Source organism: Oryctolagus cuniculus, chromosome 1, assembly GCF_051225735.1.
Source record: "Oryctolagus cuniculus isolate XC-2025 breed Fujian yellow rabbit chromosome 1, ASM5122573v1, whole genome shotgun sequence".
Taxonomy (NCBI): domain Eukaryota; kingdom Metazoa; phylum Chordata; class Mammalia; order Lagomorpha; family Leporidae; genus Oryctolagus; species Oryctolagus cuniculus.
The window spans coordinates 54109991-54136254 of NC_142867.1; the positions used below are offsets into that span (position 1 = coordinate 54109991).

Genomic DNA, 26264 nt, shown 5'->3' on the forward strand with positions numbered 1-26264 from the left:
GGGAAGGGAAGGACCGCCCCTGCAGCCAGGGACTGGCTGGCTCCGTCCCCACACACTAAGAATGGGAGCTGATGGAACAGCTTTGCTGGGCACACCCAGCCCCTTCTCGTCCTGCTGCTCAGGACTCCCAACGCTTGGGTCCTCTGTGCCCAGCAAGCCAGCCTCCCAGTGCCCAGACGCGTCTGCTGGCTGCCTCCAAGCCCCAGCCTCTTGGATAGGGCCCTGGTGCTCTTCCCTCACCCACCCACCCAAGCCCTTTCAAAGCCATGCACCGCGCACCACTGGGGAAGTGGGAAACAGGTGTGTTTGGCTCTGTGTTCCGTAGCTCTGAGCACCCCGCAGGTTCTTCCCTCCCACCAATGCCAACGGATGATCTCCAAGTGTTCACTGAGTGCCGTGTACAGAAGGGAGGCGCAGGGAGTGGAAAGAATGTGACACCGGTATCCAGTCCAGGCCCTGTGCTCCAGTTCTCCATTTGACGCCAGTTAGTTCTACCTCCTTGAGAAAGTGGCTTCGGGCTAGGCCTCAGTTTCCCTATTTGGTAATGAGAGGCTTGCTTTAAATAGCTGCTCTAATTATAAAGTTTGGCATTAGAGAAACCAGACGAGCCTGGGACACCGAAGACAAGAGCCCTGGTCCCGATTAGCCGACAGCCTTGGGCGGGTTATCCGACTGCTTAGATTCCAGTCTCGATGTCTGTGAAATAGGCGAGGATGAGTAGCCCTCCTAGGGTACAAGGCTCTCACGAGACACTGTCTGCCGTGGAACTCCGAGGACGGAAGCCCTCACCCAACCCTGGAGTTGGGACTCCTGGAGTCAACAGACAGTGGCTGGCTGTGTGCAGTGAAGCTGGGACCGTGGGGCTGGCCCAACCCAGTCTGGAAGGCTGGTGCGTAGGTGCTCACCCTCAAGGCTCCCAGGCAAGGAGGCAAACCCCAGCTCAGCCTGTGACGCACCTGATGGCCAAACAGGGCTCTTCAGGACTGCAGGGGGGGCTCAAGGCATTGACTTGGCTGGGGCAAGTCGGGGAAGCTCTCCGAGGGAGCAGCAAGTGGGTCCCAGGCATGGTGAGCTGTTGCAGCACTGTAGGACTGCAGCCAGGGCAGCCAGGAGAGGCAGATTGCGAGGCTGGACTGCAAGGGGAAGGCCTCGAAGGCCGACGGGAGAGGTTCGGTCAGGCCAGTCGGAAGAGGGCTTCCCTGGTACACTGCAGGGGACGTGGAGAGGGGAGCCAGGGGAGCCAGGCGAGCCCTGGGAGGGCTCTGCCAATCATCTGCGAGGGGGACTGTGCAGAGATGGGGCTGTCACGGTCTGCTGCCTCCACTGAGCCTTTGAGGAACCAGGCCTTCAGGGACCTCTCGGCTACAGAAAGATCTAGACAGATTTGTGCTCTTCAGAACGGAGCCCAAGCAGGGGAAGACACTGCCACCACATTTTAAACCTTGGACCAAATCAGTCTAGGGCGCTCTGAAGTCGCTCCCTGCACCTGCCCAGGTTCTATCTGCACAGACCTGCACAGCCAAGGCACCTGTCGCATCCTCTGAGAGGAGCCAATGGCCTCGTCTTGGGCAAGAGGGTGCAGAGTTCCCACCCACCCAAACGGCACCCGACTGCATGGGTCTTTGTTCTCCCCAGATGAGTCTCGGGGTCACGCCCTGTCTCCTCTGACGGCGTGGGAAGGCAACCTCGGAGGTCATCAGCAGGCAGAGAGGACCGGGCAGGGAAACGCAGGTCACTGTTTCTTTAAATGGTATTCCACACACTTGGGCTTGGAGAAAGAGTCCAAGTGCTCCCACACATTCCCCAGCCCCAAACCAGTCCCCCAAGGGCTCCTTGGTGGTGTGACAGAGATCCCCCACTGGGACTTACCGCTTTCTCAGGCCTCACATCAGCTAACGTCTTCTTCCAGGACAAGCCGCCCAGGTTGCCATGTTCCTTTAAAAAACAAGAGCCCAACAAGGAATGTCAGTTGCATGGTCCTGCACACCAGCTCCTGTCTCCCTCCCTCCAGGAAGTCACACAAGCTGGTGCACTTGGCCCTGGAGTGACACTTTACCCAGCCATGGGAACGCACACAGGTGTTTCTCTGTGTGCTCCACGAGTTTGGCATGTGACAAAAGCAATACTGAGAGTGCCTAACAAATGTTCTTGTGTGCCACTGTCTGGGTAAGAGCTTCTCTATCTCAACACAAAGACTTTGCTGAGAGAGGGAGAAGGATTTGGGAAAGAATGCTGTGTTAGCTGCTTTCTAAAACGCAGAAAGTGCTAGAATGTCTAAGCTCGCAACAGAATGAAAGGAAACCATCAGCTGGTGTGAGACTTGATAACAAGTCACAAAGGCAAAAGCAGTCATCCTACCAAATACAAAATTAAGTGGGAAGTAATAAAAAGGGGCTGGCGTTGTGGCATAGCAGACAAAGCCACAGACTGCGATGCCGGCATCCCATATGGGCACTGGTTCATTTCCCGGCTGCTCCACTTCCAATCCAGCTCCCTGCGAATGCACCTGGGAAAGCAGCAGAAGATGACCCAAGTGTCTGGGCCCCTGCCACCCATGTGGGAGACCCAGATGAAGCTCCTGGCTCTGGTCCAACTCAGCTCTGGCCATTGCGGCTATCTGGGGAGTGAACCAGTGAATGGAAGACCTCACCCTGTCTCTGTCTCTCTAACTCTGACTTTCAAATAAATAAAACAAAAAGCAAGCCATCTGATCACGTTTAGGTTGGGTTTCCTAAACAAATTACTATCCTGGCTTCCAATGACCACTCACGTTATTTAGTTACATCCTTCTGCTTCTAAAAAAAAAAAAAAAAAAAAAGACGCTTCTACAACTTGTTTGGAAAATGGAGCCTAAAGCTACAAAATATTTGTAATAACTTTCTTCCACATTCAAAAAACAATCTAAACATCTGCGTGGTAGACTCAAGAGGACAAAAGCTAACATAGATGTGAGATTTTGGATCCCAAGAGGCAATTTCCTTACTAGCTGCTTGTACACGCATGTACACACACACACACACACACAGGGCTGCTTGCACACATGTGCACATACACACGGAGCTGCTTGTGCACATGTGTGTGAGCACACACACACTGATATACAGAAAAGCTACTGTTAGGAAGAGGCTCACCGTCCAGAAGCCTTGGCCATGAACGGAACAGCACCTGCTGTTTGTTGAGCACTGGCCAGGCATGGACTCAGTGCTGCTGGGACGAGACGTGCGTTACTTCAGTGACTCTGCACACACAAGAAACCGAGCCTGGGGGAACAGACCATGCCAGCCAGCCAATACCACAGAGCACAGGATGATCAAGCCAGGACTGGCTGACCAGCACTCCAGGGCCTTTCCTCCAAGCTGGGGTGAGAGGTGTCCCGAACACCGAGCCCTGGTGCAGCCAGTGGAGGAGGAGGGGGAAGGGAGCACACACCCCGTGAGCCTGGCAAGCTCCAAGGGCAGCCACCTGGGCAGAAGCTGCAGTCACGCCCGTCATTGTCATCACCAAGCCCACACCTCTCGGGGCCCATCCCAGCCCACAAACAGGCCGGCACGCCCGGGCCGCATTCTGTGGCCTGAGCTATAGGCTCTGTGCTGCTGCCTCAAGTCAGGAGCCAGAGAGGCTGGAGGCCTCCGGCTTCCCTCAAGAAGCTTCCAGCAACAGTGTGGGTGGGGAGCGGGATCCCACTGTGGGTCCAACCAGACGCCCGGGACCTCCCCGTGTGCCCTCAGTCTCAGGCACAGAAGATCCTCCCCATGCTGGGCCACAACTGAGGCTGAGAGACAGGGCGGGGTCGGGGGGAGCACTAAAGTTCTGCCTGGGTGGTGTTCACGATGGGACAGAGGTGGGCGCGACCAGGCCAGGCCACGAGGGCTGACCGCAGGGAAGATGCCCGCAGACACTGAGCACGCTGTGACCTGGCCGCTCGGAGGGCCAGCTCACCCTGTCTGACCACCCCCATAATGCCACTGAGCCGGAAGCTCCCGGAGCCCAGCACCCCTACCCCTTCCCTCACAAGGTTTTAGGCTCCTCCTCCGTAAAGCGAGGAGTTTCATGTCAGGAGTGGCTTCGTCACTGAGGACGCCTCCCAGCTGCCACCCTCCACGGACCCCGACTTGTAGGGACACCCACAAAATGACTCAGTTGTGAGAAGGCCAGGGAGGGGTTCTCCCATCCACAGACCACCCTGGCTGGGCACAGCCTCAGATACTCCTGCCAGCAGCCCTGGGAGCCAACGTGTGCAGCAGTGTGCTCCAGTGGAGAAACTGAGGCCTGGCACAGACAAGTGCCGCGCCCAGGGCCTCATCAGCCCTAACCACAGCAGCCCTGAGCCTGCCGGGGGGCCGGCCCAAGCCCACGCTCAGGCTTGTTGCCTGACACAAGGCTTCCCTTTGTGAGCCAGCACAGCGACACCACCACCTCTCGTCACCCTTGCAACCACGCCAGTCCCCAGCCGAGAAGCAGAGATGGCCTCCTGGATGCAAGACATGCGAAACGCTCAAGGCGGCGGGACTTGAGCGGGCAGTGTGGGGCTGCCTCTGTGATGTGCTCCAAGCTTTGCAGTGCCCCAGGGAAGGCAGCTGGACAGAGCCTGGCACTCGCTAGACACTCCGAAGAGCTGGTGAGAGAAGGAATGAGTGAATCCTGAGCTGTGGTGCACAGAGAGATTGGGCCAGGATCACCCAGTGCCATCAGCAGGAGACACACCAAGGCCAGCTGGAAGCAGCCCGCATGCCAGATGGGGGGCAAAGACCTGCAAGCTGAGCCAGGTGGGCTCCTGCCCCAACCTCTGATAGACTGAGGGGAACATCGGAAGGCAGAGCCACCCCGTGAGGGAGTGAACAGCTGCCATCAGCCACGCCAGCTCCCTACCCCAGCTCTGGGAGGCCCAGGGCACAGCACATCATCTCTGCGAGCCTCAGTTTCTTACGTAGAACTGGGGACACTGTGAGATAATGCCGTGGAGGACTTAGCTCCTACCATGTGTGCACAGAGGGCCGGAGGGGACACCTTTTGTTGCGTCTGCATTGCAGTGGGTGGGGGAGAGCACATCTGGAATCCTCTGCTTGGGTTCAAACCAGCTCTCCCCCTAAGCAGCTATGTGGCCTTGGGCAAACTGCTTAACTTCTCTGGGCCTTAGCTTCCTGGTAGGTAAATGGGGTTGATGGTGAAGATTAAATGACTTACGCAAACAAAGGGCTAAGAATAATGTTTGGCGCAAAGTAAGCACTTCACAGAAGTTGAGTTCGATTTATTCTAGCATCCTTCTCCCTCGGCTTCCACCTGGTTCCCTGCCCCCTCTGCAGCCAAAAAGGTGGGCATGGGACTCAGGGTGGGCCCACGAGAGTGTCTTTCCTCCTTGGTCATATGCATGGATGCGAAGAGTATGTGTGTGCTCCAAGCTCGGCCAAGATCCAGTCCAAAAAGTCCCGGGGAAGGCCTGGTCCTCTCGTGTCAGGTGTAGGACTGGGCAGGGTGTTTGGGAGTGGGGAGCTGGCAGGAGTCAGCTAGGATCTGCCTGCCGCCCTTAAAACACTGCAGATCCCCCATTCTCTTTGGGGGACTGGGTTCTTGGTGCTTCCCTTATGACTTCCTGACACCCCCGGTGTTGCATGAGCTTACTCAGGTTTGGATCCTGTCCCTGGAAACCTACAGAGTCCCAACTAACAACAGCACTCAACCCATGTCTGCTTTATCACCACGCAATCCCACGCAGGAAGAAGAGCCAGCTGTGTGCGCTCCGTGAGCCCCAGGCAGCCAGGGAGAAGCAGACACGTGCAGGGAGATGCCAAGGCAAGCCCCTGGAGGCGGGCCCTGCCCAGGGGAGGAAGATGCTGAAATCCTGAAACCAGGACAGTGAGCGAGGAGCCTGGTGCTGCGGTCTGGGACCAGGGCCTCCTGGTCATGCACATGGGAAGGGGAAGAAGAGAAAGAAGGAAGCTGGGTTGCTTTTCATTGACTTCAAAGTCATGCCAAAAAAAAAAAGTCAACAACAACCCAGAGGCTTTTCAGAGGAGGAAGTAAGAGAGGGGGAGGTTAAGGAGAGAGGTTAAGGGAGAGGAAGTCCTTATTGGGACACATGCACAGGCCATGCCCCGTGGGTCACACTGTCCTGTCGGCATGATTTTTTTCTAAGCTTCAGCCCAGCCCGGTGAGGTTTGAGCTGGCTGATGGTTCACACCATTTTGCAGGCAAAGAAACTGAGGCTCAGGGAGATGGACGAACTCGCCATGGTTAGATTGCTAGTGCCTCCTGCCTGTTTTATCTGATGAGCTGCCCCCTCTGTCCTCAGATTCACCAGCCTAGGGGGCTCCTCCCCATATCTGTAACACCTGGGCATGCACCCACAGAAGGGTGAAGCCAATGGCCTGCTGCTCCCTCATTCAGAGCCAGGCTGCCTGGAGGCAGAGACAGTACCCCACGTGCCTCCGCGGGCCAGTTTCCTTCTCAAGCCGCAGCCTCTGTATGGCGCAGAGCGGCCGTGGAGTGGCGGCACCACAGCATGTGCCTGTGGGAATCCCATGGGGGAGTTCTTGGCTTTGTTTTTGTTTTTTTATTTCTCAGTCACCTGTCCCAAGAGAGTCTGACTTAACAGGTACGACTCCAGGGCCCTTTGGAGCAGTGGACTAAACAATGTTATCCTCCGTCCATCTCGTCTGCGTCTGCTCGCTGCCTTCTGGGCCAGCCAAAGATGACCATTCCTCCACCTTCCAGGAGCATTCACTCCCTCTAGGACAAACAGCCCCACTGTCAGCAGTTGATCTGAGACAGAACACAAAAAAAGACAGAGAAAGACAAAGAAGTCCCTGGCCTGGGATTCCAGCTAAGAGCCGCAGAGCACTGACCACGTCCCTGTCTCGTGTCTCACTAGCCAGGAGGTACCCAGGCAGGCGCCGTCCCCGGCAGGGCCCAGGGAGCCTGGCGCCGAGCACATCGCAGTGGAGCGAGGACCATGCAGACAGAGCCCCCATGGGCACACATGGAGACACAGCCAGGGACGGAAGCCCCAGTTGCCAGCATCTGCCGGAGAATTCAACTAGAAACCAAGACCTGGGATGAGATGAAAATGAGAAGAGCAAGAGGAGCAGCCCCTGCTGGGCTGTCCCCGGGAAGGGTCAGCAGTCAGCTGTCTAAGCGAATGGGGCCGCATCCTCTGACCTGCCCGGCGCATGCACCGGCCCCAGGGCCCGCCTGCTGGCCAACAGCAGTGCAGGCGGTGGCTGCCCCAGACCTGGGGACTACCCAGGCAGGTATTTCCCTTACTTTTCTTTTTCTCTTCATGGCTTTATTCTCTGCTATTTAAAAATGAAAGGGAACTGGCTGATTTCCCTCAGGGCACAGTGTGGGTTGGCTGGCACTGGCTAGGCGAGACCTGGTGCCACACAGCGGCCCCTGCCTGGTGTGGGAGTGCTGTGCAGTTGACAGGCAGGGCCCATGAGCAACGGGGTGGATGCTAGGGGCTTCCATGTCCTGCCCCCTCACCCACCTGGTTTCCTTTATACCAGCCAGGAGAGCGTATTCAGTAAGCATCAGCTGAGTGCCCTGGCTGGACTGTGAGGAACACCAAAGAGCATGGGAGACGCAGAGGCAGGGCAGGAAGGGTGCCGGGTCAAGGCCAGCCAGGAACCCCAGCCTTGTTGCCTGCCTGCCTGTCTTCCTAGCTCCAGCGCCCTTTAGAGGAGGCTGTCTGCCTTAGCAAGCGAGGCTGGGGGTGGAGGAGGAGGACCCACAGCCAAGACTGCAAACTAGCATATGTCACCATCTGCCTGCAGAGAGCTTTGCGTGGATGGTCAACAAGTTCTGGGTGAGCAACGCGAGACTCAGGGAACCCAAGGCCCCTGCCCAGGGCCTCACCACACAAAGTAGGCAGCAGAGCTAGAATGCACACCCCGGCCAGGCGGACTGCAGGGGCCAGCCTCTACTCCACGGCCTGGGAGCTGGCAGATGCCCAAAACACATCTCTGCCTTCCCCTCAGGAAACAGACACGGCCAGGAGAAGGCTCTGGAAGCTGGGGAGTGCCTCACTGGGCCAGGAGGCACATGGCCCAGAGACTTGAGGAGGATTTTCTCAAAGTGTGCAGGGCAAGGCTGCAGGGACGATGCCGAAGGCAAGGCTACAGACAGCTGGGGGCTGCGCTGAGAAGGGCAGCGGAGACTGGCCAGGCTGGAGGCAGAGAGAAAAGGGGGCTGGCCTGCATGGGGCATGGGCAGCCTGAGCCATTCCCTGGGGTCATTCTATCTGGGACTTGCCTCACCTGCTCCTCAGACCCTCACCCCGCTGCATCTGCTCCTGCATCACACATCAATCACAGAGTGCAAGAAGAGGGCCAGTAACTTCTCTCTCCCCTTAGCAGGCGGGGAACTGACTGGAGCAGCAGGGGTCTTTGCCGGCTTCCAGCCTGCACTGTGCTGCCCACCTGCCAGACCCAAGTGCTGACCCGATCTCTGAGAAGGCTGCGCGTGCACACAGAAGTGAACTGCAGACTGCAGGGCCACAGGAACGGCTGCCTGGCGCTTGATCAGCCTGGAGGAAAGGTGTCCTGGGTTTCATACCAGCTTAGCTAGAAGGCATACCTGCTTGTCTGCAAAACACCCAGGCAGGCACGCACACAGGGTTTCCCCAGCACCCACACAGCCTCTGCTTCAGCCCCCCAGAGCCCCTCTGTGCTCCACACACGGTTCTGGGCCCTGTACCTCAACACCTCTTCCCAGGTACAGAAGGGAACCCATCATGCCTCCTCCACTGCCAACTGCAGGTGCCTCAGCGCACCTGTCAGCACCATGTATACTCCGATCCATAAATGCTCACCCCACTCTCTCTACTCCCCGTCAAGCCCCCAGTACTGAGTCCCGGCCCAGACCCCAGGGCAAATGGGATTGACAGCTTGAGCAACCATCATCATCAGCTCAGCGCTAAGCTCAGGCTGTTTTGTTGGGAAGTAACAGACCTGGACGAGACAGGTGGTTGTAAGCAAAAGTGTATAAAGCTCTCCTGGTCTCACGGCTTCTCCCGACTCTTTTTAGGAAAGGGGCTAAAGGGGGCAGGGGGTAAGCTGAGCTCCAGACCAAGGCTTCCTGGGACGGGCAGGAGCACCCATTTCCTCCCTTTCCACCTGCGATTCTCTGACCAAATTACGTAACATGCTTGGCAACCTGTGAAGTGTGCTTAGAGATACCAGATGTCTGCCCCACCCTGCAGAGGGGTGTCACCAGGTCAGGGCCAGTGGCTTAAGGGGAGCAGGAGAGCCAGACTCCCACTTTGGCTGGCAAACCTCCGCATGTCCAGGAATGTCAAAAACAAACAGAGATCTAATCACAGTCCAGCGAAGGGGAGAGTGACAGTCACATCTCTTATGGCAGGTATGTCAGTGTCACAGCAACAATCCTGCAGAGAGGACGGTGCTTTCTCCTGGCTGCAGAGGGAGTTTCGATGATAACACGGTAACGCGATGATCACTGACATCAGAACACTGGCGTGTGCTATGCACCAGGCACTAGGTGCTTATAAGCCTTTTCTCGTTCAGTTCTCATGACGGCCCTGCGGAGTGGGTTCACAGATGACAAAACTGGGACACAAAGAAACTGACTCCCACCTTGGCCTTCCATGGCTGGCAAGGGGTGAAGCCTGAATTTCAACCCATCATGCTCTGTTGCATCAGCACAGGGAGGGACGGGCCAGCCGAGACGGGTCTCGGATCTCAGACAAACTCTCTCTGTGGCTGGAAGGCTCTGATAAGGCTGCAGGGCTGGCAGTGAGAGGAGGCACTGACTCACCCATGGGCAGCTTCTAACTCCTGGCCCAGCTCAGGCATATACACCACACACACACACCGCTGCTCTTGGAAGTCAGTCCCACCTCTGTCCACCCTGAGGCTCCCTGTAGGCACTCACAATCAAAGCAGACTGATGTGAGAAGCTAGAGATCAAGGTCCACACTTACAACACAGACCATTCACGGGACAGCCCTGGCTCTGCCCTCTCTGGTTACATGACCTTGGCAGAGCTTAGTCTCTCTGAGCCACGGCTTCCGCACCTGTAGGATGAGGTTAACGCTGATTATCCCGCAGCACGTCTGGTGTAGCACCTAGCGTGCCACAGGCTGGATGAACACGGGTGAATGGGAAGACACAAGACACATGACAATATCAAGTGCTAATGGTAGTAGCTCTAGCTACCACTCGTCTGCCACTAAGCTAAGTCCATGACCTCATTAATCCTGAAAAAGCATCATTATTTTCTTCACTTGACTTAGCTATGGGACAAGAAAGGATGGGCCCACCACATTCCTTATCTTCACACATAGAACGTTTGCATGGAAAAAGAGAGGGTCCAGGAAGGTAGTATTTGCTAGGCACTCGCTGGGACCCTGGGCCCGAGCCTCGCTCCCTGTTCTGACGCAAACCCACTCAGCTTCCCGCTCTGCCTCTCTCCCTTGCATCTGTCCTAGACTCACCCACCCAGCCTCCTCCCTCCCACCCATGCCCTTCCCCAGTCCTCCCGGCCTTTACGCCCAGTCCAGATGCAGTCTTCCTTCTCCTACGTACCCGTCTGCTCTTCACCTACCCTGCGAGATCCACATCCAATGCCTCCTCCTCCTCTGCCAGGAAGCCTTCCGGGCCTTTTCCAGCCCATACAGAACACTCTCCACACCCACTGCAGGCTCCTCCAGTCATACGGACGTTAGTCATGAACCTGTGACTCGCTTTCTATGACTGAACCGAATGGTTAGCAAGACCTCCTGGTTAATTTTTTGACACAAGGATGACTGTGTCTTGCTTTCCCAAGTACAGGCTGTTTCCTTTGGGAGGAGAGGCCGAGCCTCATCCATCTGTCATGCCCACAACAAAGGGTCTTGAGCACACAGTAGGTGCTGGATAAATGCTCCTCAATCAACTTACCAAGATTAAACAAGTCACCCTCCCCATCAGCTCACTTCCTGTTACAGGTACCCGGCCTGGCCTCTCGCAGTACTGGTGGCTTTTCTTCACAGCCTGCCCTGAGCCTGGATCTCTGCAAACCTCACCATGGACCCATAAGCTCCCCCCATATCCTGCACTGGGCACCCCCGATGATGTGTGAAGCACCACAGATCTGGAAAAGGCAGGCACACAGTTCTCCCAGGCAAACACAAACATTCAGAGCAGTCCAAGGTCCTCAGGTACTGGGGCTCACTGGAGGAACCATCCCGAGTGTAAATTTTAGGTGTTCACAGAAGAAAACCGACACGTGAGGCTCGGGTGCACCTGCTGAACACCGACACTCAGTAAACTGGGATTACAGCAAATGGCAGTGAAATCTCAGGTTACTTCGGGCCTCTGGAGAGACCAGGGCCAGGAAGCAGGGAGGAGGTGCTACTTCTTGCAGCCCCTCCCAGTATGGGCTGGGCCTCAGGGGTCCCCCCACCCCTATTCCTCTCTGCAGGTTGAGTAAGCTGGGAGCAGCCTGCTTTACACCTGAGGCCCAGGTGAGTAGGAAGTGGCAGAGCCTGACTCGGCAGCCCAGTCACACTCACTCTGCATGGCCTCCCTCACCAGCTCTAAGTCAGCCAATCAGGATCAGTAGATCACCTGTGATTTAAAAAAAAAAAACTTGACCAGGAAATACACTCTGGGTTCCTAAGCCAAAAAACACGGAAGTATCTAGAAATTTCCCTCCTCCGCCTGGCCCTGTCTACCCAGCGTTCCCCACTCTGAACCAGGTAGCTGCTGTTATCAGTCGCTGCACTCATTCTAGACAGCGCCTGTGCATAAACAGCCAAACAGTAGTACAAGCGTGCACCCCTGCTTCTGTAAGGGATGCAGCCTACACCCACTTCTGAGCCCAGCCTTCATCATTTAAAGGAGCAGACTTGGAATAGAGCTGGACGACAGAGGAGTTCTGTGCAATCAGCAAAGGTGGTCATCTGGGTGAAGAGCCCACGAAACAAAGAGCAATCCATGTCCTGGGGTGCATGGCGGCAGGAACTGAGGCACAGTCACGTGGAAACACACCCCACTGGGCCAGTGACTGCCACCGGGTCCCTGTGCTGGGGTGGGGCGGGACAGCCCCACAGTCCCTGACGGTGCTGGGAGCCCAGAGATGGGAATCACATCTTCCAGGAGAGAGAGGAAGCAACCATGGCAACGGACTGACCTCATTCCCCACTTCCCACGACAGAGCTGGGATGGGTTAGCAGCCAGGAGGACACAGGAACCGAGGGGGGAAAACAGTCCTTTCCTGTGCACTCTGCAAGACGCAGAGGGGGAAGCTGGCGCCTGAGACTCTAACGGTTGAGAAAGAGAAGGGCTCCAGACCTGAGCTGGAGGAGGTAAAGGACTCGGGTCAGAAATGCAATTCCAGCTGTAGCTGAGGAAAAAGGCAGCGAGCAGATGGAGGGGCGCTGAGACTCAACCAGTGTAGGGCGGAGAGGAGACGGAGTCCGCCATGGAGTGGGAGCTCAGCCGCTGTGATCTCTCTGGGTGGCCCCACCCTTTTTTTTTTTTTTTGACAAGCAGAGTGGACAGTGAGAGAGAGAGACAGAGAGAAAGGTCTTCCTTTGCCGTTGGTTCACCCTCCAATGCCCGCCGCAGCTGGCGCGATGCTGCCGGCGCACCGCGCTGATCCGAAGGCAGGAGCCAGGTGCTTCTCCTGGTCTCCCATGCGGGTGCAGGGCCCAAGCACTTGGGCCATCCTCCACTGCACTCCCTGGCCACAGCAGAGAGCTGGCCTGGAAGAGGGGCAACCGGGACAGAATCCAGCGCCCCGACCAGGACTAGAACCCGGTGTGCCGGCGCTGCAAGGCGGAGGATTAGCCTAGTGAGCCGCGGCGCCGGCCCCCAGGTCCCCTTACAGCAGTCTTGGGGCCCCTCTATGAACAAGCTCCTGTCTGTCTTTGGTTGGATAGTTGATGGTAGAGGGAGCGCTGTACCTGGCTTCAAGGCAGATCAGCGAAGACAGCAAAGAGCAGGCAAAGCACAGCTCGAGCCAGAGCTCCCCAAGCAAGACCGGGAAGGAGCTTCCCCAGGGGGTAGGTCCCCAGGAGGCTCCTTCCTGGGGGCCACGCCGGACCCTGAAGGGCCTCAGCGGCACAGGGATGACACTTCTGAATGGCGTGGGAACAAGACAGGAGCTCTGCGCTGAAACGCTCGAGGCGCACAGGTTGAGAGGAGGGGAGAAACTGCTCAGCACATTACTGGGCAGTGCTGATGGCCGTGTGTTCGTGCTGTAAGGCGGCTGCCAGAAGAGCTGATAACTATCTTGGGTGCATTAAGAGTAGAATGTCATCGTGAACCGAGCAGGCGATAGCTCCCTTCCTTGGGGTCACCCCGTGAGCACAGTATATGGCCCGGGCACTGCCTCTCATGTGTAAAAAAAAAAAAATGGACAAATTGGGGTGCATTCATGGGAGAACCGGGGGAAGGCTAACTTAGGAGAGCACAGTACCATATTTCACTGAATAGACCTGAAACAATACCCTATTTCACTGAATAGAGATACATATTTTTTCCCCAGTACTAACACATGTGAAACCAGAATGTGTCTTAGGAGCCCCTGGCATCTAATGGTCTCTCAGGGTGCAGCTGCAGCCCAGTGCTCATTTAGGAAAAGCCAGCTGTTACTCCTGGTGGTACACCTGGACCACTGCAACCTTCAACGTCCCAGGGGCCAAAACACCGAAGGACTGGGTAAGAAAGGAGCAGGGGTCCAGGTTATCAACAACAACACAAGTCTTCACTGATACCCTCTGATAAAATCAAGAGAGTGGGTGTCAGCAGCTGGAAAACAAACAGCCCAGACAATAACAGAGGTCGAGACATTCCATGCCCTCTGCCCTGCAGGTAGCACAAGGTCAGAAAAAAAGCTCACACCAACGCCTGAGTCAGACAGTGGCTCTGAAGGGCTGGGTTCCGACAGAGCAGAAGTTTCGCCAACACATCTGCCATGTTTCTCTCTTCTAGGGAAGGGTGATGGGGAATGAACACATGTCTAAAGTCTCAAAAACATCAGTAAATATACAATACCCATGTTAATTGGCAGCAAAGCACAGTGCCACAGTTAGAGTCCTACAACACCCACTGCTGTTCACAGAATCAAGCCACATCTTATCATCGATAGCATCTGAGATTTGATGGAAAAGAAAACAAAACAAAACAGCACACCTGAGAGCTGACAGGTGGCAGAGCTTAGTCTCAGTCTCTGGCTTCCTGGAGAAGGAGTGCAATCACAATGCAGAAGCCATGGGGAGCCATGGAGGGGGCCGCCACAAGGAGGGACAGGTGGCCTGTGGACCCCCACACCCGAGGAGTGGGGGCTGAGGCTGAGGCTCGCCCAGGCCTGCAGTGCCGAGGTAAGGAGACCTCAGCACGAGCAGAAAGGCGCCCCATAGTGCCTCACTGCATACGCAAGGGTCTTCCCTGAGCCCTTCCCTTCAAAAGCAGCTACTTGAGGGTAAAAACCTCTTGGGGAGCGTGTGAGGCAAAGAGGAGCCCTGCCTTCCGCTGTGCTCCAAGATGCCCACAGGCTAATCAGGAATGGGTCAGCGGGGAAGAGAGCCCTTGTGGCTACTATGCACCAGCCACCACGGCAGGTGTGCTGTGAGCTCCTGCCCCTTGGAGTCCCTCAGCCACCCTATGAGACAGGTGGTGTCTCGCCCATTTTACAGAAGAGAAAGCCAGGCTCTGAGAAAGAACGAGGCTTGCCAAAGGTTTGACGGCGACTCTGGAACGCCCATGGTCTGCCTGTGATGGCGTGTTTCACACAGAGGGCACCCCAGAAGTCCTGACCACAGAACCAATGCACTGAGAGGTCCACTGCTCCATCAACGAAGGACCAGTTTGTGTGGTATCTGTGGCACTGATGCTAGGAAGAAAGCTGGCAAGCCAATCGCACTGTCCTGCCCTGAGCCCCGTCTGTAGCTCCCGTGGGCACTAACTTCGTTTGCTGCTTGCAGGAGCAATTGATTCTGTCAAATAAGGAAAGGTGTTCCTGGACGTATGTGGCAGAGAACAGGCGCCAGCAGCCCTGCTCAAAGGTCAAAGCCATCGACACACTGGGGGGCCCAGCCTCCCACCTGCCAGATTAACATTGGAACAGGCAGAAGCTGAGCTCAGCCCTTATCCCCAAACCCACAGCAAAGGTGTGGAGAAAGGCTGGGGAGCCCCCAACAAGGTTTAGCGCTCTGTGCCACCCAGGCCAAGTGTGCACCAGAAACACAGGGAGGGGCCGCCTGCAGGGGAGAGTCGGGTGCCTGCAAGGCCATGGAAGCGGGAGGATCGGCGTCATTTCTGATGCTGGCACACAGGGCGCCGAGAGCGCCTGCCAACCACAGACACTATTCTTTCAAAGCCTGTTCCTTTGGAAGGGGGATCACCCGGCTTCTGGCCCCATTCCAGCGGGAACTCTTGCCCTCTGCTGCATGGGCAGCCGCTCCTGGAGAGGCTCAGCACCCCCTACGCCCCTCAAACAGCCCTTGAGGAAGGGAATGACCCGTATGGAAGGCTTAGCCCAGAGCAGCAGGGTGGGGGCGGTTCCGTTACTGTTTTTTCCATGGAGTGAGAGCCACCAAAGCCCAGACAGGCACCTGAGGTGGCAGGAGCTGCAGAGGGTGACAGATGGCCCCTAGCCTGAGTCCCTAACTGAGAACTCCCAAAATGGGCTGCCCTCCTTAAACACTGAAGCCGGGGCTGAACACGCCGACTCCTGCTCCAAAAAGGACAGTGGGGCAAAAACCAGGACACAGACAAAGCCTCAGGGAGCCCAGCCTTACCCGCCTGGACCCCTTTTCTCATACAGCACTCCTGGGTCCCAGCAAATGGCAGCCATCTGGTCCTTGGCACCTCTGTGGATGGGGGCGTTGCAGGCCTCCTACCACCTCCCACAACCCACTCTGCACAGGTCACCCTGTCTGAAGGCCAGCTCTGGCCGTCCCTCTCCAATGGCTCCCCTCGGTCCATATATCAGCTCATCCCCAGCACCTGGAGTCCTCCAACCCCCAGAGCCGGCCTGATTCCAGCCTCGGCTGCCCTAGCCAGCCCATGTCTCCAGGTGCCAAGTGAAACATGCCCTCACGTTTCCACATCTCTGTGTACTGTTTAACCTGTGCCCAGCCCTGACTATGGAGATCCTTCCTGTCCTCCACACCCCTCCCAACCAATAAGCACCACCTCCTCCAGGAGGTCGCCCCTGGTGCCCCCACACTGTGGGGCTCCGTGCATATTCCATACCCTGTCTGTTGCACAGGCCTCCGCGAGTGTGTCTCAGGTGCCTGCCTCTGGGGTCGGAGAGCTCTCAGCCCTGTCGCAGCACTGCAGGCTGTGGCCCAGGATCCCTGACCTGTGGCTCAGCGCCCTATTTATGGTCCTTTCTGGATTCCCTCCTCCACCTGTTCCCAGCTGACTCATCCCGCGGCCCATTCTCTCAGGGTTCAGTGGACAGCTAATGGGAGATAAACTAATCTCTGTCAACATGCTGTCCTGGCCCTGGTCGCTAAAGTCTCTATTTTTAACAAAGGCCTCCTGAAGACCAGGACTAAGAAACAAAGGCAAGAATCCTAAGTTCTGAAGGAGGTGTTTCTTTGATAAGCAAAATCCTTGAGAGCAAGGCTGGCAGGGGCTGCAAGTGAGCCTGCCCTAAATGCAGAGATAGGCAGGACCGGGCTGGGGTGAGACACTGCCACGGATGGGGCAAGGCCCACGGCATGCTGGGCAAAGCTGGCTGGAGCAAGGAGCACTCCCCTCTGGCCTCTGCTCAGCATCAACAGGCTTCCCAGCCTCAGTTTCTCTCTGGGGAAGACAAGGCAGGGCCAGAACGGGAGGCTCACGGAATGCCCTGCCTGCCTGCCTGCCCGACAGACATCCCCAGGTGACTCACAGCTCCTCCCCTCCCTCTTCCAGGGAGGTCAGTGTCATTTGAAACCAGCTCTGCTCCACTTCCTCCACACCTCAAGCCCCAGTGGAGTCCAAAGGGAAAGACGGCCAAAGCACAGGTGGCCCCGGAGGGCAGGCCTCAGCCCTGCAGGTGGAAGGCAGGGGCAGATGGGGGTGGGGGCAGGGTCCTGGTCTCTATGGGCACAGAGAGGCTGTTCTCACCCCTGCCATCTGTCCCAGCCCGGAAAAAACCCGTCAGCTGCTTGCCTTCGCCTCCCTGGCCTACCTTTTTAAGAGCTTAACAACGGCCTGCTAAATTTAAGTGTGGCTTGAAAACCGGGACATATAAGGCCTGCCCGCCTGGATCTGAAGAGTTTCACAATGGGCAGAGCGTGGAGCAGTGAAGAATCGGAAGTGGAGGCAATCAAAGCCGCTTTATGCAGCCATGCTGCTTACGGGTCTTTAAAAATAGCTCTCCTTTCCCACATGCTGAAGATCAAGATGAAGCTTCCGCAATAAACAGACATCTGCGAGGAGCTTCTGCAGCCCTAAGCAGGCCAGAGCCCTCTAAGGGGAGGCGGTTGTGGGCATGAAGGACAGAGGTGGTGGTGGCCTTGGCCTTGGCCTTGAGGGGCGGGCGGGGCTGGGGGGGAAGAGGGGGTGGAGCTGGGGCCAGTAGCTCAGGAACCCACAGAGAGGACTTGGGGAAGCCACTCAGAGGATTCCTCGTGAAGTGTCATTCATTCTGGAAGCAGGTCACCCCTTAGAAGTGGGAAGACAGACCTCGTTGAGTGTTCCACTGCGGAGCGCTTCAATAACATTTTTATTGCATCACTACATCAATCCTTTGAGTTAGGTGTAATCACGCCCTTTTCATACACTGAGACGCTAGGGTGCATCAGTCTGCCCAAGGCCACGTGGCTGAGGTTAGAACCCAGGTCCGCCTCAGTGCAAGCTCGCTTCTTTGCTTGGTTTTGCCTGCTTCACCTGCATCCAGAACGTGCCCTCGAGGTTTATTCCCCAGTGCTCAGCTTCTCTGAACCCCCAAACCTAACACCAGGGGCTCTTTAAGGGGGTAAGGTGGCGAAGCAGGGAGGCCGGGTCTGATTGAGTACAGAAACTGCTACGTGGCCATAGCCCCATGAGCCATGTTTCTTGACCTCCTGGTGGCTTCTCAGTGGGCCGAGGAAGAGCAGAGGTGGGGGGCAAGGCATAGAGGTAGGTCTGGCCTAGGGAGGATCCACAGGAGACCAGGGGGAGCAGCTGCGTGCAACGAGGAGAGAAGTGAGGGCTGGAGGGCACGGGGAGAAGGGAGACGCACTCTTCATGCAGCCCCTGTGTTCGGTGAGCACTTCATTGTGCACCTGTGTGAGCGTCAGTGTGAGAGTGTGTGGCCCTCCACAGCACTGTGCATCTGTGCAAATGTGGGAGGCAGTATGCTGGGGAAGCAGTTGTGAAGAGGCTACAAGATGTCAGATACAGGATAACAGACACATCCACGCTAGAAAACCTGGGAAAGCAAGAACTCCCAGACCCTCTGGTTTAGGATCCACGCTAGAAAACCTGGGAAAGCAAGAACTCCCAGACCCTCTGGTTTAGGAACGCCCAGAGTATAGAAGCAGCCCGCGATTTCCTCCAGTGCCCCTTCCTTCCTTCAAAGCAGGGATGTGCCTCAACTCCCAGCAGGAGCAAGCAAGCTCTCCCAGCATGGACCCCGGGGTTCCCAAGACCCCAACTGCACAAGCCCCGTGGGGCCAAATCCTGTCCCTGAGAGTCTGCAAAGAGGCCTCCGCACCCCCACCCCACTGTCCCTCTCTTCTGCCTTCCCTTTCAGACCTATAAGATGCCTCCTCGCTCCAAGCAGGGAGCTCCTGCCTCTTAATATCTTGCATCAAATAGCTCACGGTCCAGCTGTCCTGCTCCATGGAGCTGTCAGCACTCACAGCAGCCATGAACTCTGCACCCGGCACCGCAATGTCCCATCTCGTTCCCCTGCATGGACAGGTGTCCTGCAGGAAGTCCATGGCTAGGCTCCCTGGTGAGGCTCGGCCCATCTGCTCCAGGCACCAGCTGTCTTTTATCACCAAGATGTCCAAGTGGCTCTGTTCCAGGCACTTCTTCACACTCCTGTACACCCCATTCTCCTGGCTCCCTGCACGTGCTCAACTCTGAGACCCTGCAAATCTTCGGCAGCTACAGCCAGCACCCAGGTACATGGCCAGAGCCAGCCATTCAGAAGCGTGAGAACAAAGACACCGCGCCTGCACTGCAACACGTAGATCCCCCAGTGGCAAAGCCAGAACGGGCTGTTCTTGGACTCCCACTCCTGCTTCTGACATGTGCTAGGCTTCTGGGCTGGCGGTGTAGGGAACTCGGGCCTGCAAACGGCCCACAAACCTGCTGTTGCCGCAGCTCCTGGCCAACTCCTGGCTGCTGGCAGAGAAAGGGCACCTGTCCCGGATGTCTCCCTGAGCACCCCCGTCAGCAGCAAGCATGCCCTCCCCTCTGTGTTGCCCCCCAAGAAATCTGCACAGGCCCTGGAAGGATTGCAGGGGCTGCAAGGAATGCCGACGGCACCCGGGAGCTGGAGGTTCGGGGCGGAGGAGGAAGCAGGGAAATCACGCTGAGCCTCGTGGGAGAGAAACATTAGTCTAAGAACACGCCAGAAACACTAACCCTGAAAACACAGCTCCAGCCACCCGCACTCAGCTCCCCGCCGGACACCACTGAGTTGGGGACAGGTTTCCAGGGATGAGCTGCCGGAAGGCAGGCACCGAGCAACCACATTCCAGAGACTGCACCAGGCCCGGCCACCCCAAAGGGCTCTTTCTTCCTGGGGTACATAGGCGTGGACGTTCCTCAAGGGCTGACGGAGCCAGAGGAGCATCTCCAAACCCGTAGCCGACCCAGTCCAGCGTGAAGGGTTGGGGTGCCTGCCAGCCCCCCATTTCTGGCAGTGGGCAATCAGGGCTTTGGCGAGCAGGAGGCTTCTCAGCCCAGAGCAGCCATGTTTGCCACCCCCGGGGGCAGGGGTAGGGAGACGGACAGAGCCTGGGAGGAGGAGGAGCCCAAGGGAGGCGAGTAGGGTCCGGGCCATCAGGCATGTTTCCCAGGAGGTCAAGGCAGGCCGCTGGGCCCAGGAGCTGCCCCGTCTGCTCTACCTTACATGCTTCCTCTCAGAGCTCCACATCCCTGAATAAAAACACCAAAATCGAGAGCCTGACGTGAGAAAGATTCCGTGTTGGGGGGCGCACGCTGAAATTCCCAGGAAGGAAGGGAGGAGGCTGAACCGGGGAGGCTCAGGCCGCGCGCTGTCCTCTCCTCCCAGCTCCGGTGACTACCTTCCAGGAAGTCTGGGTATGTCCTTTATGATAACGATCCATGCGAACAGCAAAGCCCCAGCAGCCCTCTGGTTTTCTGTTCACGTAGCTGTACCCAAACACTCCAAATCGGTCGAAGGGAATCCTCTTTTCTAAGAGGAAAAAACATATATTTGGATTTTCCACTGTAAAAGTAAAGTGTTTCTACCATAAAGATATTGGGAAAAATACTAAAATGTAAAAGGAAGGAAAAATCTACTCTACCACTGCCGTCCTGAGAGGAAAACAGTAAATTGTATTATAACTCTTCCTGGTGGGAAAGGCTGTGGTTTTTTTTTTTTTAATTCAACATTAAAAAAAATACACCAAAAAATAATTTATTCATTTTAAGGGATGTTTGCAGGGAGGGGGCTTTAAAAAATGTTTATTTATTTTCATCTACTTGAAAGGCAGAGAGAGAAAGAGAGCTCTTCCATCTGTTGGTTCACCCCAAAGTGCCTGAAATGGCCAGGCTGAAGTAGGAGCCTGGAACTCCATCCAGGTCTCCCATGTAGGTGTCAGGACCCAAGCACCTGGGCCATCACTGCTGCCTGCCAGGATGCATTAGCTGGAAGCTGGATCAGAAGCAGAGCAGCAGGGATGCAACCAGCACTCTGACAGGGGCTACAGGCACAGCTTAGCCTGCTGCACCTTGATGGCTGCCCCAGGGCAGGGGCCTTGACTAGATGGGTAAAAGGACAGCCACACAAGTGCCCTCCACCTAAACGACTGGGCAAGGGAGCCAGGCCTGAAGCGCATTATCAAGAGAAGCAGGCACATCTGCCCCTTCCCTCGTGAGCCTTTGACAATACTATCACTACAGAAGCAAGTCAGACAAGACCCACGTGGGTCACATGTGTTCATTGGCTCTCAGCGCCTCCCCCGGGTGCGGACGAACAGTGATCTGAGAAAGGCTGCACAATGTGCCCAAGCACGAGGCAGGTGAGAGAAGGCTCTAGAAGGCACAAGGGAATTAGCCCCGACCATAGAGAGAGGGGAGGGAAGGTGAGTGTTCTCCACCAAGTCCCAAGCCAAGTGTCTGAGTCCCAGCGTGGTCATCCCTGTGCAGAACTCAAACCTCGGGCAGAACCACCTGCTCAGCTCCATGTACCATCTATGGGGCCCAGGTGGGGACCCAGATGTGGTGTCTGGGCTCCCACCCTCAGCTACAGCAAGGAGGGGGAGTTCTACATTTTCAGGAGCTGTATGGACTGACGTGTGCTGGGGGAATGCCCATACTTGAACCAGTCATCGTCTCTTATCTAACAGGTGCATGAGTTAGCATACCAACTCACGACACGGTTCACTCATCCATCTGAAACACACTTCCTGAGCGGCTAGGACACACCGGACGGATGCTCAGTGAACTTCCACCACGCCCCAGACAAGGCACTTGGTGTCCTGCACGGCACAGAAGCAGACACTAGTTTCCGTGGGTTTGCTGTCCCCCTGGGGGACCAGGCACTTAGAGAGTAATGGGGCAGAGTGGGCTCTAATGATTAAAAGAGGTATTAAAGGACTGCCAATCAAATGCAGCATACAGACTGGATCCCGATTAGAGCAAACCAGCTCTGAAGGTTTGAGACAACCAAGGATAGGTGAATATGGTTGGGTAGACACCAAAGGTTTGCTGTTAATTCTGGCACATGCAATTCTGGAAGTGCGGTTATGAAAGAATATAAGAAAAAAAGACATGACATCAGAGATTTGCTTTAAAATACATAAGAGAAGGGGCCAGCACTTTGGCACAGCAGGTAGATTCAGTATTTGCAATGCCAGTGCACTGCTGGTTCAAGTCCCAGCTGCTCTGCTTCCAGTCCAGCTTCCTACTAGCGTGCCAAGGACGGCAGTGGGTGATGGCCCAAGTGCCTGGGCCCCTGCACCCATGGGGGAAATCAGGCTGGAGTTTCTGACTCCTGGCTTTGGCCTGGATGCATAGCCAGGTTGCATCCACTTGGAGAGCGAAGAGCAGATGGAAAAATCTATCTCTGCCTTTTTTGTCACTCTGCCTTCCAAACAAATAAATAAAACTTAAAAACAAAGTTCATCAGAAAGGAAGGATGGAGGGAAAGGGGAGACACAGTGAGAACAAGAGGGAGAGAAGGAGAGCAAGCGAGCGTGAGCGTCAACCTGGCGTATTCTGGATGAGGCTGGGTATTGAGTATTAAGGGCTCGTTATGCTAGCCCATTGGTGTGTGTGTTTGAAACGTTCATAATATTTTTAATAGAGGACTGCATGGCAGACACCCTCATGAAGACTTGTTTAAAGGCTAAAGGAAACAAGGAGAATTTTGTAAGGAGCAGAGAACAAATCTGCCAGGTTTACGAGTGTTTTCATGCCACCTCATAGTGGGTGGGAAGACCTGTTCACACATAATTACAACACCCGGTGCAGACCGGCCTCCCATTGTTCCTGCTCCCCAGGGTGTGGAACTCCGCCCCCTGCACCCCCAGCCGTCTCCTCTACAGGCAGAGTCCAGAATCCTAGCCTGGGCCACTCACCAGCTGTGTGACAGGGGAAGTTAACCTTTCGGAGTGCCAGTTTCCTTAACGGTAAAATGGGAATAACCCTGCATACCTCAGAGGGCTGATGTAAAGGTCTAATGATACAAAGAATGAAAATTCCAGCATAAAGAACTCTCCCTCCCAGGGCTTCTGGGATTAGCAACATCTAGCCCAAGCCTGCTACCTATGCAATACCCCATCCTGCCAGAGCCGAGGCTCTCCACCGAGAAGTCAGGCCCACAGCAGGGAGGTAAGCTCAGGCAGAAGTAGGGGCATGGTGGGAGAGAACCAGGACAGGGCCAGTCACAGGCAGGGCAGCAATCAGGGATGATCCGGCTGCTCTGTGCAGCTGCGGGGAATGCGCCTCCCATTGCCTCAGCCACAATCAACCTTAGTCCTGCAGCTGATTTACACTCAAGTGTAGCTGAGTGATATCAGCCTAAATCACAATTTTTCTTTTGGAAGAGGGACATGGGCAGAAAACCAGATCCTGAGGCCTAAAAAAGGGAGGGGCAGGAATAAAAGTGAAGTCATATTTTGATAAAGGTGTGATAAAACTTGAGATCTTAATCCCCTACAATCATAACTAGTATACTCCAACACCTGCCCCCTCCAAACACACACACACACACGCACACACACACACACACGAAATAGTCCTAAGGCTGAGGTTATTTTAGTTAACACAGTCACCCTCGCCTGTCCCAGAAACTGACTCTCAGAGGTGAGACCAAGTCAGTGTTGGAAGGAGGCTTCCCCCAAAACCCCACCCAACACTGGCAGTCAGTCTCTCTTGCTCACACTGTGGCCATCCCTACTCTTAACTAGAAGGCAGAGTGGGGAAGAGGTTTACGGCTTCAACAACCTGGCCTCTGCTGGGCCAGCTTAAGGGTTTTGCAGGAGAAGCATCCCCTATAATCCTGGTGGGCAGCCTTCAGAGGCCAGGAGGTGGCACTCAGCACACAGTGGGCTCACGATCTCACACACCGCACACACTTCTCACAGCCACGGGCAGCAGGCAGAGCACCGGACTTAGCACTGAGGGAGCCGGGGTTGACTCAGGCTTGGGCACTTACCCCACCTGAGTATCTTTCCTCATCTCTGAAACAGGAGGGGGAGCAGGAGGAGCGAAGGAGGGGGTGGGGGAAGCTCTCAGAGTGTTTGAAGGATAACAGTGAGATCCCCTGCGAAAGCGCCACAGGACCGGCCTGACCTGCAGTAGGAATCAAATAAATCTTTCCTGTCTGCCACAGAAGGCGAGTCCTTACCGCAATTAAAGTTTCCAGGACACGGGGCGGGGCTGCCCTGAGGCCCATTTATGGGGTCCTCTGCCCCTAGAGGAGGGTGGGGCGCGACAGAGTCGCAGGTGCCAGGGAACCCCAACACGCAAGGACCAACGGGCCAGCTCACCGCTGGCACTTCTCCCTTGCGACCTGCCCACAAGGGGGCTGGTCAGTGACTTCATCCTTCGTCCAAACCACGGAGGGCTGTAGCGAGCCGGCGAGACTGACAGCAAGAGAAACCCAGGGCTGGGGACTCCACGACGTGCACACTGACTCGGTTTCAACAGGCCTCTTCCCCATCCAGCCAAGGCCGTTCCCGGCTCAGCCTGCCGGGGAGCCCGGGCTGGGACAAAGTTAACCCCACCTGCTCCGGGCAGAGGCTGCCGGCAGGACTCAGCTCCTCCCCGGGGCCAGACGGGCGACCGCAGAGCGGGCGCTCCCGGGTCGGGGGCGAGCGCGGGCTGCCGGGGGGCGCGCGACCCGGAGAGGACCGAGCCGCAGCCGCGGCCCTGGCCCCGGCCCCGGCCCCGGCCCCGGCCCCGGCCCGCAGCGACCAGGCCACTGATATTGGCACTGCTTAACTTCCTGTTAAGGAGGGAGAGAAACGGGGGAGGAAAATAAAGAGGGGGGGGGGCGCAAAAGGCGCAGAGCCCGAAGAGCACCCGGCCCAGTTCAGGGGGCGACCAGAGGCACGTCTGGCCATCGCGCCCCTCGGATTCGCCGTTTGGGGTTCTCTGGGTTCGGAGCGGCAGGGCTTGAGTGTTGGGGACGGAGGGACAGGTCGTACGGGCTGCTGGCGGGAGGCTTTTATTGTATTCTAATCGTTTCAGAGACCAGCGGGGGCGCCCCGGGCTCTCCCACGGGGCCACCTGCTCTCTGCGCGCTAGCGTGGGGGCTCTGAGGCAGGGGATGCTTCGGCCGCACCTGACCCTCCCCGGCGCCCGGCAGGGCGCAGAGTCCAGCTGGGGCTGACACGGTCCCCACCCGCCCGCCTTCCCCAGCTCCCATGCCTTCCCCGTCTTACCGAAGGTCGCGCGGGCCGCCGGGCCTGGGGTCAGCGGCTGCCTCCGCCTCCGGCTGTGGGCGCAGCTGTCGGAGCCCGCGGGCCGCCTGCGGAGCTGGGAGCTAGCGAGGCGGCCCCGCGCAGGCTTAGCCGGCCAGGCGCCCGCGGTTGTGCGCGGCGCGGCGCACCGGCCTGGGGAACGCCCCGTCAGCGGCAAAGCCAATGAGAGGGCTGCCGGGGGCGCGGCCCCGCCCCCGGGCCGAAGCATACGGCCAATAGCAGTACGGCGCGGAGCCCGCCCCCGCCCCCGCCCCGCCCCGCCCCCACGGGGCCGGCTGTCACCGCCGCTGCCGCCGGCGCACGTGGGCTGTAGCCCGGCCCCGAGCGCGGAGAGCTGCCTGGCGCTCCCACCCAGGCGGGCGCAGGCTAGGGATGGGCTGAAGGCCGCTAGCAGCAGGGCGTGGTGGCGCTGCTAGATAAAAAGCCCGGCTTTGGCATCCTGGTGCCGAGGGAGAAGCAAGAGCTGCGCCTCCCGCACTGTGGCCCTGGCCCGAGCAGCTGGAAAGCGAGGCTCAGCTTCTGCTTTGGGACGTGGGGAAGCCGCAGTGCTCTCCCAGCTCTGCCTCCTGGCTTTGCTCCTTCCTTGATCGCCCTCAGCTTCAGCAAACCGCCCTGCCAGCTAGCAGCCTCTTCCTGTCACTTGAACGGGCCTTGCTTAGGCTGAAGCTGATGGGAAGAGGGGCAGCGGAGGTGGATGACACGTGTACCTCGGTCAGCTCGCCTGAGGCCCTCCCCCCACCTTTCTGCTGTCAAATGTCTGCCTTCAGCTCTGCTCTGCCCACCCTCATGGGTGGCCCTATACACACCCCTCCACCCCCCATACACACCGCATCCCCTACTGCAGAGGGCACCTTCCAGGGGAACCACAGGGTGTTGGCGTGGGGTACGGTGAGGACTGTGGAGCATCTTGTGCCAGCTGCTCTGCTACAGTGATCCTGAACTGGGATCTCCTTGGGCAGGAGGCCTGTCTGACTCACCTCCCAGCTTATCCTGGGGCCTGACGCAATGTAAGCATCCGTAAGTGTTCTTGGAACTGGGCTGACCCACAGGGAGGAAAACAGGCAGGCTTGGGCAGCGAGAAGCAGGGTCGTGGCTCCAGGCTGCTGGAATCTCTGCACAGCCAGGCCACCCCCTGGAGACGCCACGTTCCCTCGCCGGGTAGGTGCAGCCAGAACAGGTGGCTTATTTTTCCTCTTCCCCTTACATGTGATCT

At 57.0% G+C, this 26264-nt stretch overlaps 1 protein-coding gene across 12 annotated transcripts in view; it reads right to left on the minus strand.

Annotated features, from left to right (window-relative positions):
- Positions 1–25189, minus strand: part of MICAL2 (microtubule associated monooxygenase, calponin and LIM domain containing 2) — a 227475-nt gene extending 202286 nt beyond the window's left edge. For 5 of the 12 annotated variants that reach the window (XM_051824773.3, XM_051824734.3, XM_051824729.3 and 2 more), the window contains exons 1-2: positions 25013–25189; positions 1870–1935 (exon numbers count right to left, since the gene is read on the minus strand). The gene's annotated coding sequence lies outside the window, so the exon portion shown is untranslated. The remainder of the gene's footprint in view (positions 1–1869; positions 1936–25012) is intronic. The other 7 variants (XM_051824752.3, XM_089328626.1, XM_051824741.3 and 4 more) reach the window with 3 other exon arrangements.
- Between the last annotated feature and the right edge of the window lie 1075 nt (positions 25190–26264).